Genomic DNA, 6809 nt, shown 5'->3' on the forward strand with positions numbered 1-6809 from the left:
TGATGTAACATCAAAATATTTTCCTAACAGGTTTCAATTCAGGTTAGTTTTTACTTTTCTCTTATTTTTATTTGGGGCAGCTTTCTATCATAGAAGAGTTCAGATGGATTAGAAGGCTTTTCTACACTGGGCAGTGTTCTCAGAGGTTAGAGCACCAGGCACCAAAGGGTTGTGGGTTCGATTTCTGGTCAAGGGCACATACCTGGGTTGCAGGTTTGATCCCCGGCCCCAATCAGGGTGTGTGACTGTGTCTCTCTCACGTGTATATTTCTCTCTCTTTCTTTCCCTCCCTTCCATTCTTTTTAAAAATCAATGGGAAAAAAATATCCTTGGGTGAGAATTAACCAAAAAAAGAAGAAGAAGAAGAAGAAGAAGAAGAAGAAGAAGAAGAAGAAGAAGAAGAAAGAAAAGAGAAAGGACTCCTCTGCCCTTCAGTCTTACTAAGGAGGGTGGAAAGAGGAATCGGTGGTAAGCCTAGATGGTAGTTAAATGCGGAAATATTTTACTGATTCACTTCTTTTACTGTAGCCTTAACTACTTAAAAGAAAGGGGAGTGAATTAGAACACATGAATAGATCACTGGTGTGTGGGGGAAGGGGCAGCAGGGCACCCACTAGTGTCTGATGCACCAGCACTGAGTTCCAGGTCAGTCAGGTGTGTGTGTGTGTGTGTGTGTGTGTGTGTGTGTGTGTGTGTGTGTGTCGGTGTCTGTGAGTGTCTTTGGGCATGACACTCAACCTCTCCCAAGACCCTAGTTTTCTCTTCTGTAAAATGAGGCATCATAATAGTGCCTACCATACGGTTGCTGAGGAAATGGTATCTGATAATGCATTATCGCGCACATTCACATAAAAAGTGCTCAATAAATGTATGTCTACTATTATTCATTCACATTTTCTTCATTAACTTATCTTGGGTTCACAATGTACCTTTTGCAAGTTTCCTTGGCAATTTACAGAAGTAAAGGTGGCCTTACTTCACTTCCGGCTGCAATTGAAGAGCAGCTGCTACATTAACCACCTAGAGATAAGATGCAGAGGGAGGTCTTAAGCAATCTCGCCACAGGACATTCTGCCAGCCCTCCACTTGGCTCTGAAAACAGAAGGTGCTGAGGAAAGGCTTGTCTCCTAACTTAGAGCCAGATGCATGCTGACTGTTAGGAAACATGCCAGCACTTACACATGCAGTCATCTTCCCATGTTCTCTCCTGCTAGCACACTGCTTCTGGGAGCTGAGGGCTGTCCCAAATGGGGTGCCCCTGATTTGCCATAAGTCAGGTGCTCCAAGCAATGTTTCGTTTGTCATCCCCAGGCGCTGCTTTGTCACCTAAAGAAGAGCCAGAACCTCTCATTATGTTTCCCCTTTTATTTATTCCACAGTGTTTAAGCCCAAGTTCAACACCCAACCACAGTATTTCCTGCCACTGCATTTCATTGCACCTTACTAGAAAAGTACAAGAGGAAATACTGCTATGTCATTATCTTGATGAAAAGTGAAGATTTCAGCAAGTTTACGGTAGCACAAAGGCAATCAAGACCGGACCCAACGTCACCAAAGATTTTGTATGAGAACCAAGATGGTTGTGGTGGTTACCTTTGGTAATGATAGTCTTCACAGACTCTATATGGAAGACCACATGAATATACTTCACTGATAACAAATATACAACTTCTTTGTGTTTTTTTTTAAAGAGTAAGTTTGATATAGGGAATGCATTACAATGGTTCAGGTTTATGTGCACTGAGACTGATTTTTTAATTTTTATTTATTTTTTATTTTTATTGATTTTTTACAGAGAGGAAGGGAGAGGGATAGAGAGCTAGAAACATCGATGAGAGAGAAACATCGACCAGCTGCCTTCTGCACGCCCCCCACTGGGGATCAAGCCCACAACCTGGGCATGTGCCTTTGACTGGAATCAAACCTGGGCCCCTTCAGTCCGCAGGCTGATGCTTTATCCATTGAGCCAAACCAGCTAGGGCTCAGACTTGGTCCTTTGTAATGACAGCACCTCAGGTAAGACTCTCCACACAGTGGGTGCTGAGGAAATGGTGACCAGCAGAAGTTCTGTGTGGCTGTTCTGCTTTTTATCACTGAGTGCTCTCTTGGAGGTCTAATCCCTTCTTATCACACTAAACTTACAAAATTAAGGACAAAAATTTCTCTAGTCCTTGTCTTTGGCCAATCCATTTCAAATACCAGGCCAAGATAGGGCTGACCTACAGCTAAGTTCTGCCATGTACCTAAGCTAATTTAAAAAGGTGCCAACAAAATGAAAACAACAATAGCTAACATTTATTGAGCACTCAGCTTTGACATGAATTCATTAATTCTTATACTGTCTGAAGTAGGCACTCTTGTTACTCCCAGTCTACAGGTGAGAAAACTAAGGTTTACAGAAATTAAGTGACCTGCCAATGGTGAAGCCAATGCTAAGGGAAGAAATGAGGTTTGACTCCAGCAACTTGATCCAAGAGTCTTTGTTCTTAACCACTCGTGAATCAATTCTAGACAGATATATCACAATTTTTAAAAGGCAGTCATCTGGGAAAGATGCTTAGAAGCAAGAAGGTGGACTAGACAAGCTCCTAAGGATTGCTTTTACTCCATGATTCTGCCAAGCCAATGCCACATAAGCCTCCCCTTCCCTGTGCTGGCCTGTCAGGAGCCAAGAGTCAATCACAAATTAATTCTAACATTGTTTCAGTGAGCTAATGAAGCAGAATCTCACGGAAACTTGGTCCTCACCATAGGCTTACTTCCTCAGGCCTGAGGACAAAGCATTCTTCACATAGCTGCCCTTTATCTATAGTCAGCACCCTTTACGACCTTAGCCAAATTATCTAAGCCCATATGACCCGCTCAGCCCCCACCCCTCCTAGGCATCTCCCCTTCTAGAAACCACATATAAGGAACACTGTAAGAATAAAATTTGGAGGCTTGATCAGAAACCCATTTGACTTGCCTCCATTCTTCGCGTCCCTTGTCTGTCTCTCATTCTCTTAGGTGTGCCGCCTCGGTACCCCCGTTAGAAGACCCCGCTGGCCGGGGCATTGGCCCTGGGGCTACCTCTGAGCCCAGACTGAAGTTTTTCTCAAGTTCATCTTGATGTCAATTATCTCCCTCTTGAGCATTCATTCTCTCCTTTCTCCTTCCAAAGTCTACGACAAGCTTTCAAAGGCTTGAGGAAATAAAATGTCAGGCCTGTGTCTTCCTCAGGCTTTAGAGACTGGACATTCTACGTATACTAGGATGTGTCATATTTGAGGAGAGCCTCTTGCCCCAAACATAGAATCTTAGGTTTGTGAGAATCTTCAAATGTCACGCAAGTCAGCCACCCTGACCTCATAGTGCTTGAGTCCCTTCCCAGCATCCCCCTGGGAAGGAAAAGGGCTGTCCTTCTCGTGCTTGCCCACCAGCTGTGCTTGCCATTCCGTCAAGTTCTTACTGGCTAAGGAACTCCTCCTTAAATGGTGCTAAACTTGAACTCTATGTAACTTCCACCCATGACTCTGGTCAAGGACACCATTCTATGCCACCTGGGGTGAGTTGAATTCCTGTGAGGCCCCTTCAAGTGGGCTGCCCTGTCTCCCATCAGGCTCTTCTTCCAAGTAAACGACTGCAGAGTCTTTAGTTCTATTGCAGCTAACCTGATCTTCAGGTAACCTTGATCTTCTGGCCACCCTCTCTGGAATGTCTGTGGCTACATGAGAGCGAGCTTCCCAGCAGCAATGGCAAAAGTTTACCATGCTCTGAGCAGTTGCAAGTGCACATAACCATCACCAACCTTGCTCTATATGTTGCTAGTTTAAAATTTAAACCAAGATCAAAGCATCATTTGCTTTCTTTTTTTTCCTTGCAGGGACAGGGTCGGGGGTAGGCAGTTACATCATAGCATTGCATCACTCTGTTGACTCACTTAGAGTGACTATTGCATAAAATATCTCAGTCATTTCCACGATGTGGCTCTGAATCCCATGCTTGCTTTTTTTGGGAGCCACAGCAAAGCCCTGGGTTTCCCCCTCTATCATTCCATCTTGTTAATCCATGGTTAGAACTCACAGAAACATTTTAGATCCAGATTCTATCACCTCATGTATTCCCGTGGTGGGTTTACAAACCTGCCTTTGTGTCTTCATTTAAATCAATGACAAGTGCTCCTCTCAGGGACAGAACTCAGTCAGATTCCATTCCACTTTGGAGGTGAAGTGGCTGGTGGGAGTAGGGGTTCCCAAGGAAGACTTGAGTGCTTAGAGAGTTTCCTGACCAGACACTTTTATTTATTTCATTCAGAATGTACGTTGGAATTTGTAAAGTATGGAGATACCTGTTTACATTTCTGCTCATGAAGAAACGCCCTATTTGTTAAAAGGGTGTTAGCAGCAAGAGGTGGAAAGTGAGTAGGAGAATGAGAAGTGCCTATATACCCTGGTTATCATTTTTCTCAAGGATCCAAGAGCATGCAGAAGCTGGGGATCACTGGCCAGGAGGCTTGACTTATGCTTTCAACACTCAGAATTTCAGAGTTTTTCATTTAGGATGGCTCCACACCCTGAATGAAGTTTAAGAAAGCATTTTGGGTTTTAAAACCCACTAATTTTTCTTTCCTTCCCTTCCTTCCTCCCTTCTCCCCTCCCTCATCCTCATAAACTGTGCCTGAGTTTAAGTTGTCACAATTGATTTATAGATATTAAAAAGCTTTTCATTTTGAGAATATTTAGCTATTTCCTCCACCAATGAGACTGTAATCTCTCATGCTCTTGAGAATTATTGAGATTAATAGTATGGAAAAGATACCAAATTGATCACTTTTCTTACAAGTTCTCCTCATTAAATAAGGGCTGGGTTGCCCAAAGAAGTTATGGAATTTCTGGGGAGATTTTATTTTATTATTATTTTTTAAAATATATTTTATTGATTTTTTTTACAGAGAGGAAGAGAGAGGGATAGAGAGCTAGAAATATGGACGAGAGAGAAACATCGATCAGCTGCCTCCTGCACACCCCCTACTGGGGATGTGCCCGCAACCAAGGTACATACCTTTGACTGGAATTGAACCTGGGACCCTTGAGTCCGCAGGCCGATGCTTTATCCACTGAGCCAAACCGGTTTCGGCTCTGGGGAGATTTTAAATTGAAGAGATTTTCTTCAGCCTGGATGGCTTGGCCATGTCCTGTCCACAGACAGAGAAATGGATAAAATGATCCCTGAAGCTCTTTGTTCTGTGACCACTGGGTCCCAGACGGCTCACCATGGAGGGAGGCTCCGTCACAGTGTTTCTGGACTAGCAGGGCATGAGAAATCACTATGGCAACACCGAATAGTCTCTGAGGAACCATAGGTAAGGAGTCCCTGTAGAAGTACTCAAAGGCTTAAGGAAGCTACAGGATTTTAAGTGAACTGACACATTGATGGCACAACTAATGAGGTTGGCAAGCTTGATCTTAAGTGATAGATTGCCCCTTCGTCAGAAAGGTTGATATATGCTGATTTCTGAATTCATTCAACAAATATTTATTGGACACTGGTGTATGTGCCAAGTGTGTTAGGCAAGGGAATACAAAAATAAGCAAAGCATCATGGTTCCTGATTTCGTGGAACTTAACATCTGATAGGGGAGACTAATATAAACTAACCACACAAATAATTACAGACTTGGTAAGTGTAAATTATAGGACACAGTGGAATGTATAAGATGGGAACCTAGCTGGGATGAAAAGGTAGTGGTCAGAATTTGGAATTGTATGGGCTTCTCCAAGGAAGAAGATGAGATCTGTAGGAGGAGGAAACTAGACAAGCATGTAAAATTAGAACATTCCAGGGAGGATCATGGGCAAAGGCCTGAGGTGGCAAAATGAGGAGAGCAGCCTAAAATGAGGCTAGTGAGGCCCTAGCTGGTTTGTCTCAGTGGATAGAGCGTCAGCCTGTGGATTGGAGGGTCCTGGGTTCGATTCCGGCCAGGGGCACATGCCTGAGTTGCGGGCTCGGTCCCCAGTGGGGGGCGTGCAGGAGGTAGCCAATGATTCTCTCTCATCATTGATGTTTCTATCTCTCTCTCCTCTTCCTTCTTCTCTAAAATCAATAACATATATTTAAAAAAATAAAATGAGGCTAGTGAGGAGTGCTAGGGCAATGTAGTGCATAGTATGCATTTTCGTCGTTAGCCAAAGTGCAATGGGAACACATTGGAGGGTTTCAGAAAGTGGTGGTGAGGAGAAGAGTAGAATGATCAGATTTTAATTTTGAACAATTCTGACTGTGAGGGAAAATCATTGAAGGTACACAGGGATGAATATGCTACATTGAGATAAGAGATGACGGAAGCTTGAAGAGATGATTGCACTGAAGGTGATGAGAAGTAGAGGGACTTGAGATCTCCTTAGGGGACAAAATTAACAGTGTTGGTGCTGGACTGGGAAAGCATATTTGGGGCAAAGGAGCTAGAGACTGCAGATCTGTTTACATTGTGGGTGTCCAGATACAGGACACTGGTGGATTTTTAGATCAGATCAGAAGGAGAGTCCAGGAAATTATCCTGGTTCCTCCAAAATAAATGAGGAGGGATCCCCCAAGCTAGAGGTGGTAGAAGACAGCATCTCCGTTCATCCTGGTCACGGATTCCTGGAGAAGCTCCTCCAAGGCATCCTGAGTAGTGGCTTCCAGCCTTTGGATGGTAGTAAGCTCTGTGAAGGAAGGGACCATATCCACTGTGTTCCATACTGCAGGCCAGTGCTTAGCAGAATTCCCAGCACATGTGTCTCCAAAAATATTACAGAGAAAAATAATTTTCCCAAGAGCACAGAGAAGAA

Source organism: Cnephaeus nilssonii, assembly GCF_951640355.1.
Source record: "Cnephaeus nilssonii genome assembly, chromosome: 10".
NCBI classification, from domain to species: domain Eukaryota; kingdom Metazoa; phylum Chordata; class Mammalia; order Chiroptera; family Vespertilionidae; genus Cnephaeus; species Cnephaeus nilssonii.